The following is a 15,882-nucleotide window of genomic DNA, read 5'->3' as shown; positions in this document are numbered from 1 at the left end:
TGGGTATACAGCGGAGTTTTACAAAACCTTTGAATAAGAATTAATACCAATACTTTTCAAGTTATTTCAGGAAATAGAAAAAGAGGAAGCTCTTCAAAATTCATTCTACGAGGTCAACATCACCCTGATTCCAAAACCAGACAAAGACACCTCAAAGAAAGAAAACTACAGACCAATATCTCTAATGAACCTAGATGCAAAAATCCTCAATAAAATTCTGGTGAATTGGATACAAAAACACATCAAAAAATTGTGCACCATGATCAAGTAGGATTCATCCCTGGGATGCAAGGATAGTTCAATATACGGAAATCAATAAATGTTATTCACCACATCAATAGACTTAAAGATAAGAACCATATGATCATCTCAATAGATGCAGAAAAAGCATTCAACAAAGTAAAGCATCCCTTTATGTTCAAAAGACTAGAAAAACTAGGGATAACAGAAACTTACCTCAACATTGTAAAAGCTATCTATGGTAAGCCTCAGGCTAGCATCATTCTGAATGGAGAAAAATTGAAGGCATTCCCTCTAAAATCTGGAACAAGACAGGGATGCCCTCTATCACCACTTCTATTCAATACAGTTCTCAAAATACTGGCCAGAGCAATTAGACAGATGAAAGAAATTAAAGGCATAAAAATAGGAAATGAAGAACTTAAATTACCACTATTTGCAGGTGACATGATTCTATACCTAGAAGACTCAAAAGGGTCTACAAAGAAACTACTAGAACTAATAAATGAATTCAGCAAAGTGGCAGGATATAAAATCAACAGGCATAAATCAAAGGCATTCCTGTATATCAGTGACAAAACTTCTGAAATGGAAATGAGGAAAAATACCCCATTCACAATATCCTAAAAAAAAATAAAATAAAATATTTGGGAATCAACCTAACAAAAGAGGTGAAAGATTTATACAATGAAAACTACAGAACCCTAAAGAGAGAAATAGAAGAAGATCTTAGAAGATGGAAAAATATACCCTGTTCATGGATAGGCAGAACAAACATCATCAAAATGGAATATTACCAAAAGTTTTCTATAGGTTTAATGCCATGCCAATCAAAATCCCAAAGGCATTTCTTGTAGAAATAGATAAAGCAATCATGAAATTCATATGGAAAAATAAAAGACCCAGAATAGCAGAAGCAACTCTAAGCAGGACGTGTGAATCTGGCGGAATAGCGATACCAGATTTCAAAATATACTACAGAGCAATAGTAACAAAAACAGCATGGTACTGGTCCCAAAACAGGCGGGTGGACCAATGGTACAGAATAGAGGACACAGAGACCAATCCACAAAGTTACAACTATCTTATATTTGATAAAGGGGCTAAAAGCATGCAATGGAGGAAGGATAGCATCTTCAACAAATGGTGCTGGGAAAACTGGAAATCCATATGCAACAAAATGAAACTGAAACCCCTTCTCTCGCCATGCACAAAAGTTAACTCAAAATGGACCAAGGAGCTTGATATCAAATCAGAGACTCTGAGTCTGATAGAAGAAAAAGTTGGCTCCGATCTACATATTGTGGAGTCAGGCTACAAATTCCTTAATAGGACACCCATAGCACAAGAGTTAATAACAAGAATCAACAAATGGGACTTACTGAAACTAAAAAGTTTTTTCTCAGCAAGAGAAACAATAAGAAAGGTAAATATTGAGCCTACATCCTGGAACAAATTTTTACTCCTCACACTTCGGATAGAGCCCTTATATCCAGAGTATACAAAGAACTCAAAAAATTACACAATAAGATAACAAATAACCCAATCAACAAATGGGCCAAGGACCTGAAGAGACACTTCTCAGAGGAGGACATACAATTAATCAACAAGAACATGAAAAAATGCTCACCATCTCTAGCTGTCAGAGAAATGCAAATCAAAACCATCCTAAGATACCATCTCACTCCAGTAAGATTGGCAGTCATTATGAAGTCAAACAACAACAAGTGCTGGCGAGGATGTGGGGAAAAGGGTACACTTCTACATTGCTGGTAGGACTGCAAATTGGCTTGGCCAATTTGGAAATCAGTATGGAGATTCCTTGGAATGCTGGGAATGGAACTGCCATTTGACCCAGCTATTCCCCTTCTTGGACTATTCCCTAAAGACCTTAAAAGAGCGTACTATAGGGATACTGCTACAACGATGTTCATAGCAGCACAATTCACAATAGCTAGACTGTGGAACCAACCTAGATGCCCTTCAATAGATGAATGGATAAAAAAATGTGGCATTTATACACAATGGAGTACTACTCAGCACTAAAAAATGACAAAATCATGGCATTTGCAAGGAAATGGATGGCACAAGAGAAGATTCTGCTAAGTGAAGCTAGCCAATCCCTAAAAAACAAATGCCAAATGTCATGTTTGATATAAGGAGAGCAACTAAGAACAGAGCAGGGAGGAAGAGCATGAGAAGAAGATCACCATTAAACAGGGATGAGAGGGGTGAGGGAAAGGGAGAGAGAAGGGAAATTTCATGGTAAAGGAAGGAATTACAGTAGATGGGGTAGAGAGAGAAGATGGGAGGGGTGGGGAGGGGAGGGGAGGGGAGGGGGGATAGTATAGGATAGGAAAGGCAGCAGAATACAACATACACTAGGCTGACAGTATGTAAAAAAAGTGGATGTGTAACCGATATGAATCTGCAATTTGTATATGGGGTAAAAATGGTAGTTCATAATCCGTGTAAATCAAATGTATGAAATATGATAGGTCAAGAGCTTTATAATGTTTTGAACAACAAATAATAAAAAATATGGCCCTGGGAGACTAGATATCCACAAGAAAAAAATGCATTTGGATACATACCTCACATCATATACAAAAATAAATTAAAAAGAAAATAGATCAAAGGACTTTGTGTAACAACTGGAAGCAAAAAAACTCATAAAAGACAGTTGAGAAAATTTTCATTACTTTGGATGTGGTGATGGCTATTTAATTTTTGTATCTATTTTAATCATGCCACTCTTCTTATTTAGAATAACATCCTTCTAAAAATGGTATGATTTGATGTCAAAATAAACCCTAATGTGATGTGTAGTTAAAATTCAGTATAAAAAAATAAAATTTAAAAGTGTACAAAGGTACTGGAAATGTAGCTCAGGAGTAAAGCACCCCTGAGTTTAATTTTCAGTACCAACAAATAATTATTAAAGAAACAAAGACATTTCTGAATGTAATAGGCTTAATCTTGACTCTGTTGACACTTCTGTGGGCTTGGAGAAAATTAGAACCTTTTTAATTATAGTTCATAATTTGTTAAAAATATGTCCATAAAATTATAAGATTTTTCTTTTTTGTGACTCTTATCAATACATTCATGACTACATGAAGAAGCCACAAGTATACAGATGTTAGTTTGGGGTCAGAAGTTTATTAGTTAATGTTATTTGTTTGATAGCCCTTCAGCTAATATGACTCCACATATTAGGAATATGCTAGGAATCATTTGGCTCCAGAGGAATAATCTTTACTCTTGAGAAATTTCAATTTTATTTAAGTCTATAGATTAAGAAAAATGGATATCCAGGTTTGACATATACAAGGTAAATGTGGTTGGAGTTTTCCAGATAGAAGTCCCCATTGGGGACAGTGAAATTTCAAATAGCATATACAGAAGCCTAGATGAAGTCTATAGCTTTAAAAAACATAATGACTAAATTGTAAATATATTTATCTTAACCATTCAGAAATATATTATGCCACATCATAAGCCTCATATCTAAAATCCTGTAGATATTTTCCAAATATATGGCATTATTAGAAGTATCTTTTGGCACATGCCTATAATCCCAGCAGTTTGGGAGGCTGAGGCAGGAGGATCACATGTTCAAAGCCAGCCTTAGTAATTGGTCTCTAAATAAAATTGTTAAAAGGGCTGGGAATGTTGCTCAGTGGTTAAGTTCTGCTGGGTTCAATCCCTGGTACCAAAAAGAAAAAAAAAAAAAAGAAAAATTGCCTTTTCCAAGAATCTATTGTCTAATACAGGGTCATGAGATTTGCATGTTTTCTCCTAGGAATTTTTTAGTTCCAATTCTCATATTTACACCTTTTTTTTCCATTTAAAATTAATTGTATGGAGTGTGTGATAGTGTTTGAGACAGTATTTCAAGTTTTATATGGATAGTTGTTCCAGATGATTTGAAAACATTTTTCCTATAACATCTTGGCATTCTCCTTGAAAAATAATTGACCATAAATATAAGGATCTATTTCTAAATTCTATTCCATTTACTTATTTCTTTTTGCAGTAATGAGTTTGAATCTAGGAACACTCTACCACTGAGATTTATCCCCAGTTCATTTTTTTGTTTTTTTTGAGACAAAATCTTGCTATGTTCCCAAGGATGACCTCAACATGTCAATTCTCCTGCCTCAGTTACCTGAGTTGCTGGTACTATAGGCATCCACAACCATGTCTGGCAATATTATTCCATTTAATCCTTTTGTAAGTGTGACTCAGTACTGATTACAGGAACATTTAAAAAATATCTTTGATGAAGATGTACTAAATATACATAATAAAGAGTCTCTGCATGGTATTTTAACACATATGCTACATCCACTGATGATATCCAATTTTTTAATATTTTTTTTCAGTTTTCAGTGGACACAACATCTTTATTTTATTGTTTTTAATGTGATGCTGATGATCAAACCCAGTGCCCCACACATGCAGATTGAGCACATTACCACTTGAGCCACAACCCCAGCCCCAAAATTCTCTAAATTTTTTGTGGAGTCTGTCTTGATGGTCTCACTTTTATTTTTGATATTTATTAACTTGAGTATTCTCTTTTCTCTTGGTTAATTGAACAGTCAATTTTGTAAATCTTTTGAACAATCAAGTTTATTTTCTTAATTATTTTGTCTGTTTCTTTTATTCTTGCTCTACTCTTTATTAATTTATCCTTTGTGCAACTTGATTACAGCATGCTTCTGTTTGTCTAGTTACTGCATAAATTTAGGTTTTTGTTTGGGCATTTTTTTCTTTTAGAATGTAGGCTTTTGTGGTTATGAATTTTCTCCTGAGGGCTACTTTAGCTGCACCTCATAGTTTTGGCATGTTTGCTTTCATTTTTATCCACATAAACTATTTTCTATTTTTTTTTCTTTTTCTTCTTCCTAAAGAGTACACTAATTGCTACATGTTTGCAAATTTTTATATTTTTCTGTTTTTTTAACTTAATTTCATTGTAGTTACAAAAGATACTTGTCCTGATTTCAGTGCTTTTAAATTTATTGACATTTTTATGGATTTAAAATGGCGAGTCCTGCACAATGTTTCCTACACAGTGGAGGAAAATGTGTATTCTCCTCTTTGGGGCAGAATATTTTATATAGTCCTCTAGATCTAGTGTATTTATATTGTTGTTCATGTCATTTTGTTTTCATGGACTTTTTGCTAGTCATTTCATTCTTTCTTGAAAGTGGGATATCACAAATTATCCACCCCTTTTTGTAGAAATTTTTCTTCCTTTAATCCTGATAGTTTTCACTTCATGTATTTTGAAACTCTGTTATTTGACATGTACACATTCATATCTTAGCTTGTGAGATGTCCCACTCTATTAATATGTACTATATATTTTAATTTTTATCATAAATATGCATATATTTTTAATATATAATTTTATATATGTAATTACAAGTATATGTCATGTTCTTACCTCTAACAAATAATTTCTGTTACAGCTGATTTTGTCTGACATGTGCATAGCCCCCCCAGCTGTTATCTTTATTGTTTTTATTTTTTTGCTTGTTTTGTCTTGTATTGCAGATTTTACCCAAGAGCACTTTACCACTGAGACCTATCCCCAGCCATTTTAATGTTTTATTTTGAGGTAGGGCCTCACTAAGTTGCAGGGAGTCACCCGTGAATTACTTGGGGGGTCTTCTCTCAGTATGGGGCCATGGATATTTAGGTTTCACCTTGGAAACTATTGGCAGCTCCCCCCAACCACATTAGATTGCCCAAGGCACATGACCTCTAAAAATTACTATGTGATATTCACTGGATGTGACCAAGTATAAAACTAGCCACTGAAGATTTGTGTCCTTTGTTTCAGATTGTACAGGGGGATCCTTCTCTACCTTCTCATCAACTATTGGAAGAATAAAGGATTGCCATAACAAAGGTTGAATCTGCCATGATTACTGCAGAGCTTACTAGAATTAATCCACAAGAGCCTATATATTGATTAACATTTCCCAATGTTCATACTCCTACAGGAGCAATAGGGCAATAATTAGTAATTATTGTGTGGCCTTGCCTACCTCATTCTCCTCAAAATTCATTGACTCCATTACATGGCTTTATTGCTCAGTTAGTTACTAAAGGAAGAACACGAGTTTTGCAGATAGTTGGGTCATAGCCTAATATTATTGTTGGCCCTTTTTCTACTCAAGAGCATGATTGGCTTTGGCAATCTTCTAATACTTGGCATATAGCTTTTGCTAATTTCCCTGGTCAAATGGAAAGCCATTACCTTCATGATAAAATTATTCAGTTTGTTCTTGTGACTACATTTATTTTTCCCAAAATTGTACGTGCTTAACCATTAGTTGTAGCACTAACAATATTTACTGATGGATTGAGTTCAGGAAAAGCAGGTTTCTATAGCCATGCTCATACAGAGGTAATACAGACATCTTATATTTCTGCACAATGAGCAGAAATTCAAGCTCTCATTTGTGCTTTAATTCATTTTTTAAATGAGCCAAAAATTATCTATTAAGATAGTTTACATACAGTTCGTGTTACAAAAAATATTGAAACATCACCTACTGGGAACACACTATTGCAAGAGTTATTTAATGTTTTTCAGACCTTACAAAAGACAATTCAAGTGTGTCACCATCCATGTTTTATTAGCCATATAAGGACACATTCTAATCTTCCAGATCCTTTAGCATCAGGTAAAGATAAGATTGATAAACTTTTTGCTGTTTGTGAATAAATATCCTTATATGATATTGCAAAAGCCTCACTTTCTTTACATCATCAGAATGCTACTACTTTACATAAGAATTCAATATTCCTAGGTAAAAACTTGTCAAATTTTTCATCAAATCTCACAATGTTTTATACATATTTTATCTTCACCAACTGGGGTTAATTCCATGGTTTATTACCAAATCGGTTATGGCAAATGGATGTAATTCACATCCCTCAATTTGGCAAACAGTGTTAAGTTTGTTATTGTTGATACTTACTTAGATTTATTTTTGGCATTGCCTGTGTAAGAGAAAATACTCAGCATGTTATTTCACACTATCTAGCTACTTTTGCATCATTAGGATATCCTTTACAGATTGAAATTGACAATACTCCAGCTTATACCAATTTTTGTTTTCAGCAGTTTTGCCATCAAATTTGTATTGCTCATAAAACAGGTATCCCGCATAAGCCTCAAGGTCCAGCCATTGTAGAATGAGCTCATTTATCTATTAAGCTACAATTCCAAAAAAAGGGGGGGGATAAGACCCCACAAAATAACTTTAATCATGCTTTGTTTTAATTTTTTTTAATTGTGACTCTGAAAGTCACACTGCAGCCAAAGGACACATTTCTTTTACTGCAGCCGATCCCTTGAGCCAAGGTTGGTGGAAAGATTTACAAACATAGTAACAGAAAAGATCAGATCCAGTGATAACTTGGGGTAGAAATCATGCTTGTGTTTTCCCAGTAGGTGCCTCTCATCCTATTGGAGTACCTGAATGTGCTATCAGACATGGAGGACCTAGAACCGAGGTTCTGATACTGAAGATTGATCCAGAGATGTCAGACCTGAACCCCAGCAGGAAGAGAAAGCTACAAAGGAAGAAGAGGATGAAGAAGGCCCAGAGAGACCGAATGTTGAAACTACCATCATGGAGGCAACTTTAGAATCTAGCACTACAGCCTGAACAGATACTTACACAAGGAGGAACTAAGTCTGCAGCCACAATGTTTGTGGCCATGTTAGCTCTGTTGAGCTGTCCAGTAAATGGGGTCCAGGGAGAAACCAATTGGACATAGTTTCCAGACCCACCTTTGGTACACCCAGTGGTGTGGACCGGAGAATTCATCCCAGTATTTACCAATGATACTCATGTAATGTGTGGTTTTACAGATACTCAGATTACACCCATCCCTCTGACTGGATTTAATTATACTGGTTACAGTGGACAACTAGATATATATTGGTCCCATGGTAAGCTATGCTGGCTATCTAGGGGTATCTTCTGAAGAAGAAAAGACAGCATATGGGGGGTCTAGACCAGCCAATCGTACTGGACCCTGGGACTCTAAGCAATGTGTTCAAACAGTTATTAAAATGGGACTTTCTCATAACAAGCCTGTCATTGCCAATACCTTACTGTCCTATAATTCTGTAATAGAATTTGGCACCTTTCCTAAATGGATAGACTGTGCAGATTTCTAGCCAGTACAACAAAAAGGTTCTAGAAATAGTGGATATATTTTAGACTGGTCTCCAAGAATTGACAAAAGACAATCACATAAGGATGCCAGGATCCCTGGGGGTTTTGTTGGTAATATCCTAACCGTCAGTGAAGGTGGTATCCAAAAAGATGTTTGGTGCTTAATTGCAGCCTCAGATTCCCTATATTACATTGACAGCCCTATGCCTGACTTTGTGGGCAGGGGGTGTAAAGAGGGTTCCTGGTGTGGCCGGCAGGCATGGTTCAATCTCCTTATGCTTTAATTACTGGAAATGTAAGAGAGTTAAGAGAAAGGATGATGACTATCTCATAGCCAGTAAAAAGTGCAATTTACCTAATTGCATCTCTAGATATAACAGAAGGAAAGGAACATTAATCTTTCACCAGTCTTCCTTTGTCTTACTACCAGTCAACATTTCAGAGCCATGGCATGCTCATGCTGGTGTTGAGGTTTTACAATAGATGCATGCTCTGGTGACCAGACTTAAGTGAGCTCTTGTACTCATAATTCTTGTTTATAATTTTTATAATTTCATTTAATTTAATTCATCTCTTCTACAGTTACAGCCTCAGTGGCTATATCTCAGAACATTCAACATGGAAATTTTCTTAATACTTTGGCTCAAAATACTTCAAAAATACTACCTATATGTTTTTGGTTCAAAAAGCCCTCAGTAATCATAAATATTGATGAAAATATAGAAACTGAATTGAATGTCTTAGAAACTATTGTCATAAATATTGTTAATGAGCTTTCTGCTCTCAAGTTTAAGGAAAGGCTTAAATGCCATCTGATTTTGAAGGTCTGTGTTATTGCAGCCAAATATAAGCCTTCCCAATGAGATTGGGAAAAGTTTAAATCATTTTATGGGCATTTGGCATAGCAAATAATAATAGCCTAAATCTTATAGAGTTACAACACAACATCCAGGATATTCAAAAAAGCAAAATCGATCTTATGGATCCAACCTCTCAAACTGGAAATACTTCAAGAATGGAATGGCTTTAACCCTGGAAAAATGCTGAAACACTCTGCATGGAATGAGATGTTTGTTACTAGTTCTTTTTTGTATTGTGATAATAGGTTGTCACACTCTCAGAACAAGAATCCAGGAACTTGAAATAACAGCTCATCATTTTCTTGTGCAAAGTAAATGGCGGAATATGCAGGCTGCCACCCGAGAATTACTTGAGGGTCTTCTCTGGGTATGGAGCCATGGAGATTTAAGTCTAACCTTGGGAAATATCTACAGCTCCCCAGAGTGCACTAGATTGCCCAAAGCACATGACCCTCTTGTAGCTCCAGAGTTGAGCATAACCCATTGGGAACTGCAAATGCCACCTTCTACCTTACTTGGCAAAGAACATTCCATGGAATACCTTTGATATTCCCTGATATAAATAAAGCAAACAGGGGCTCCATTTTGCTCTTTTGAGTGTGGAAGCTTCATACCTAAGATCAGCTAGCCCATCCCACCCTCACTTTTAAAATTACTTTCTGTATCCGGTGGGTTTTTTTTCCCCTGCTTTACCTTTCTTAGCTTTTATTTTGCAGCCAGACTATTCCACCAAGAGGAATTCAATTTTTATCACCTGCAGTTTTGAATTCATGGTCTTGTTGCCTCAGCCTCCCAAGTCACTGGTATTACAGGCCTGCACCACTGTGTTGGGCTCTTGATTGCTATTTTTATATATTTATTTTATTTTATTTTTATTCTCATCTTGTCTTTGTTTTGGAATGTAAAGGGAATCTGATGTAGACAGAAGAATAATTTTGTTTGTTTCTAGGTCTTATACCCAAGGCTGTAACACTGGGCTACATCCCCAGCACTTTTTAATATTATTATATTTTATTTTCAGACAGTGTTATGCTAAGTTGCTGATGCCAGCATGAAACTTGTGATGCCCTAGCCTCAGTCTCACAAGTAGCTTAGTGACAGTACTTTGTCACTGTGCCCAGATGATGATGACTTAGATAGGCTCTCCATAAGTCACCAAGTTTGCCCTCAAATTTGCAATCCTCTTACCTCATTCTCCTGAGTTTCTAGAGTAACAGATGTGTGCTGCATGCCCAACTTGATCAATATATTTTCTAAAATTGGAACAAATTTGATATTTATTCAGTAATAGTCATGAAAAAAGTAATAGTGATGAACAAAATGCTTCTTCTATGTTGCCACTTGTTTTCTACATATATGTTTTTGGTTCATCAATTTCCCATTATTTCCTATTAATGATTCATTTTTCTTGTGTACCATTTTTATTTTATTTTCTTCTTTTTGCACATGTTTTAGTGTTTCCTTAGTGATGGTTCTGGGAGCTCTAACATCTTAAATTTATGACAATCAGTTTTTATTCATGCCAAATTACTTTCAATTGTATTGAAAAGTTTTGCTAACCTTACAGATTTGTTTCTCAGTCCTGGTTTTTCTCTTTGTCATAGACTATAACCTCATGCATTGTGTGTCTTCTATGGCTTGGATAGCATTTGTCCCCAAACAAGCTTATGTTTTGGACATTTTATCCTCATTGTGGTAGCACTGAGGCACGGGAGCCTTTCAAATGTGCTGTCTACTAGGCATTAATTAAGTCATTGGGGACACCACCCTCAGGAGGAACGGATGCTAGTCTCTTGGAATGAATTTTTGAGAAAATGAGTTGTTATGAAAAATCAAGACTGCCCCTCTCTGCTCTGTGGCTCATATTGGTCCACATGATTTTTCCTCTTCCACTTGTCCCCACTCTGATGACAGCCACCATGCTGGAATAGAGCAGAGTGGTTACTCCCCAGAAGCCAAGTGGATGGCATCCCTTTATCTTGGACTCTCAGAATCTAAAATTCTGACCTAAATGACTTTTTAATCACAAACTACTCAGCCTTAAGTATTTCCTGATAGCAATGAAAAATGGAGTCTTGTAATCATTCAGCATCAATGTTTGTTTGGTTCTAAGTGTTATTTTTATGTTATAAGTATTATTTTTGTGTTGTAAATGTTACTTTTGCACCGTTTATTTTTAAAGTTTTTTTTTAATTTTATTTTTTAAATACACGACAGTGGAATGCATTGCAAGTCTTATTACACATATAGAGTACATATTTTTACACTTATATTTTGAAAACACATAGAAAAGAGTTAGAAACTAAATACTCCATTGTACTGGCTATATTTAGCTACCATATGCAGCTACTGAGCTGTATCTACCCCTATTTCTCATTATTTTATGTGGGCTCAAGGTTCTGTCTTTTATCATTTACTTTAACCTTGATGGCTCTATTGGCATTTCTTGAAGAGTTGTTTACTCACCACAAACATTTCCTTGGGCAAATCTTCCCTTATCTTTTGAGGCACAGGTTTACAAGGTATAAAATAACTGTTAAAAAACAAGTTCCATCAGGTCCTCCCACTGCCTTTTAGCTTCTTGGATTCTCTAGGGAAACCCACTAATGCTGTCTTGTACCTGAACAACTGTGTCTCTCTGACCACTCATGACATTGCCTCTTGGTATTGTTTTACAGCAATTCAACTCTCATAGTTCTTCTTATCCATGGTTTCCCTTTCTGTATGCTATAGAAAATTTCAGAATGAGAAACTCATGAGTTTTAAATTGCAAAGTGTTCTGAGGAGCATGATGCAATCTCACTCCTCCTACCCACCCCTCCAAGGCATGAGCCTCTGCCTTCTCCAGAAGTTTCCCAGTTGATATACTGTCGCGACCCCTTGCCCGCAAGGAAGACGCAACTCAGGAATCTTCTTTCAGCAGTTTATTCAGGCCCTTGATATTTCTTCTTCTTCCTCTCTGATGCCCCTCCCAGCCTTAATAAAGCATCCCAAGCCCCAATGCAAAGCTGCCGCGTGGAGCTTTCTCACAGGGTGGTGAAAAATCATGTGCCAACTCTCCCAGATAAGGAGTTGTTTGTCACAGACCACAGCGGAGCCAGCGTCATCTTGTAATGGCGACCATAATCTGCAGAAACGGCAGAAGCGGCTCACCACAGTTCCCCCTTTTCTGTTTTCTTAAAACAATACAGGCGAGAGTAGAGGTCCTATCCCACTGTGCAGAAGTGGCTGCATAGTATGACTCAGTCCTAAGGAGGGCCCTTCCCCAGATCTGAGGCCATATCAGCCGACGCCTTTTTTCGTGGGGCGGGGCGTGAACGCATCTAACCCGCATGCAATAGGACATGCTCTCCTTGAGGTCCACGTCAAGGATCACTCAAGTGCAGTGCCTTGCCTCGCATCCTGTATCGTGATGATGGTGGACGAAGGGGGATAGCTGAGGCTGAACTGTGGCTGTTTATAAGGACAAACAAGTTGACAGCACCCTGAAAGAAAGGCACGGACTTTAAGGCGATAGAAAAGCACTAGTGTGGAAACCCATCTGTGTGCAATGGCAGTAAGACCGGCAGAGTGCAAGGGCTTTCCAACACTAAGAGAATAACAAGGAAAGTCATGTCGATCCCAGTGCAATGTTATAATAACTTGGGGTGTAACGACCATGTCAAAGGTTTACTGTTTAAGATGCGCAAGCCAGACTTGAGGTGAGTTGCCATTTTCTAAAGCTGCAAGAGCTTGTATGATCATAGCCTTTTCTTGTGCATGGCGAGTTTTAAGGCGACAGAGAAGCCACAAACAGAGTACAACACTGAAGCAACACATTGCACCAAAAATGCCTACTCCCACCCACTCTTTGAAGAAGGAAAAAGCAGAAGATATCCAATCGGTAAATTGACCCAAAGTCACAGGATCGACACGAGAACTGTTCAAGACAGCTATCTGGGTTAGTTGAGACTGGATCATGTCTTCCGCTGCCATGGACCAGGTTCCGGATAGATACTCTCCAATGATGCGGGAGGCATTTCTGGAATTATTAAATCTGACAGAGGTTATACATAAATGTGCACGTTGATCAACACAACCCAAATGTACTAGGTCAGACAATTCCTCAACTTGAGCTTGAAGCAGATCTATCCTTTGATTAGCAGCTAGAATCCCAGATAAAATGTGTTGATTAATTCTACTTTGAGATTCAAGTATGGTGGATGTTTGTTGAATAACCTGATTAATAGTAGCAGCAGTTTGTACTTGGCTGGCCATGGCTACTCCAGCTGTAACTGCTGCAGTAGCAGACACTGCCACAGCTGTCACTATAGCTGCCGTAATTCCAAAATCTCTACGGGCTCTAATCAGTTCAACAATGGGAAATGACTCTGGATCTGCAGTAACCGGGATCAGGACAAAAGTTGGAAATTTCATAACCATTGCCGTAGTCCAGGAGCCATTCCAACACTCAGACAAATAACAGGTAATATTAGAGCAATTAAGCATCCCCTGTAATGTAACATTAGCCAAAAGAAACAGGAACGGAGATTGGAGACAGACTGCTGCGGAGGGTAATGTAGCATTAAACAATTGTGAATTGTGTGAAGTAATTTTAAGTCTCCTATCTCGCTCCGAGTCTTGGGTACTGCCAGAAACATTAAACAGCCAACTTTGGACTCCTAATATTTCCCTGGGGAAACACAAGCACGGACTAGACTAGCCCAATCTGAGGGAGTCATGCAAAATCTAGTAAGTCCCTCCACCTGAGTGAGAGTGAAAGCGGCATCTATGCCATAAGTGCGGACAGATTCTGCCAAGGTTTTAATTAGCTTAAAGTCTAAAGGCTCATGATATCTTCCCCTGTTATTGTCCTGAAATACAGGGTATGCAAGTCCCATATCTGTATTAACTGTCCTCCAAACTTGTGCATGAAAAGATCTCCCGGAACCTTGGCTCCCCCCCACATACGGAGGTGGGGCAATCGGCACCATATCTTCTTCTAGATATTCTACCTCCTCCTCCTCAGAGTTTTGTTGACCGATGTTAACTCCCTTCCCCTTCTTACAGTAGGCCTGCGTGCCCTGTGTCTCCTTTTTCTTCTTTTTCATTTTTATCTTATGTAGTTGTTGTAACAATATATCAAGGTCCTCAGAACTCTCTGAGTCGCTTGTGTTCTCAGGCGTTTTTAATTCGGTCAAGTCTGGGTAGAGCCTTCTCCTATTTTTATCTTCAGGCTCTTTTGCCTTCTCACTACTGTTACTTTTAATACTCTCTGCCACTCCACTACATGATCCTTCAGATTTTTCCTCATGCAATTGCTCAAGAATAGCTTGACCCTCTCTCACAGCTTCCTGGCATTTACCATCTGTAAGGCAACCACGGACCATTTTCCAAAGGGGTATCACCCCACCCTCTAATATGCCCTGCTCAGAAGCAAAGTCAAGATCTTTGCCTAATTTATCCCAACTAGGCACAGTAAGGCTGCCCGAAAATGCAAACCACGGTGCAGCGATATCTATCTTCTGTAAAAATCTCTGTAAAGTACTATGTTTCACTTCCAGTCCCTTGGAACGTAACAGGCCATCTAGGGCCAGGAGAAGCGGACTTGAAGATGCGGCACCCATGACACAACAACAAAGGAAGCACAAAAAACAGAAAGCGAAAGTACACAGTGCAGCTGCAATAAAATGTAAGGCTCTCTCTTTCATTACAGAGGAGCTGTCCCGCTTTGGTCGCGGATCCCACTTACTAGGGACTAACCCCGCTTTGAACGCGGATCCCACTTATTGGGACTAACCCCGCTTTGGTCGCGGATCCCACTTACCTGGGACTAACCGGTGCACCACCCCTGACTGCTGAAAGTTCTGGTTCCCGGGTCTCGGCACCACTTGTCGCGACCCCTTGCCCGCAAGGAAGACGCAACTCAGGAATCTTCTTTCAGCAGTTTATTCAGGCCCTTGATATTTCTTCTTCTTCCTCTCTGATGCCCCTCCCAGCCTTAATAAAGCATCCCAAGCCCCAATGCAAAGCTGCCGCGTGGAGCTTTCTCACAGGGTGGTGAAAAATCATGTGCCAACTCTCCCAGATAAGGAGTTGTTTGTCACAGACCACAGCGGAGCCAGCGTCATCTTGTAATGGCGACCATAATCTGCAGAAACGGCAGAAGCGGCTCACCACAATATACTGTTTCTGGAATAACTTCCTGTTAGTTGCTTGTTGCCATCTTTGTTGAGAGACTGACTGTCATGATAGTGCTCCACTTGTGTAGAAGAGAACATCTCTCCAAATACTCATGCACAACATTCGGTTTGTGCCCATGTTGCATTGTTACCACCTTGGAGCCTAAGAATAGAAGAAACACCTTGACACTCTCTAACAGAAAACATGATTTCCCATGAGACTATGAACCAAGATGTTGAGATGCGTTTAACAAGTTTAGGACAAACCTCTTTCACAAATAACCTCAAGAGAAAATACCAGTGACTAGGAAGTCAGTTCTACTTCATTTTAATTCTAAAATGTCCACCAGGAAGGAAGTTGAACCTCATTTCCATAGTATATGGTTGTATGCCAAAGTGTCCTTAAGA

This window comes from Marmota monax, unplaced genomic scaffold (assembly GCF_021218885.2).
Source record: "Marmota monax isolate L192 unplaced genomic scaffold, Marmota_monax_Labrador192_F-V1.1 WCK01_AAM20220418_F8-fsc00044, whole genome shotgun sequence".
In the NCBI taxonomy this organism is placed as follows: Eukaryota; Metazoa; Chordata; class Mammalia; order Rodentia; family Sciuridae; genus Marmota; species Marmota monax.
Note: the sequence above shows the minus strand (reverse complement) of the source record.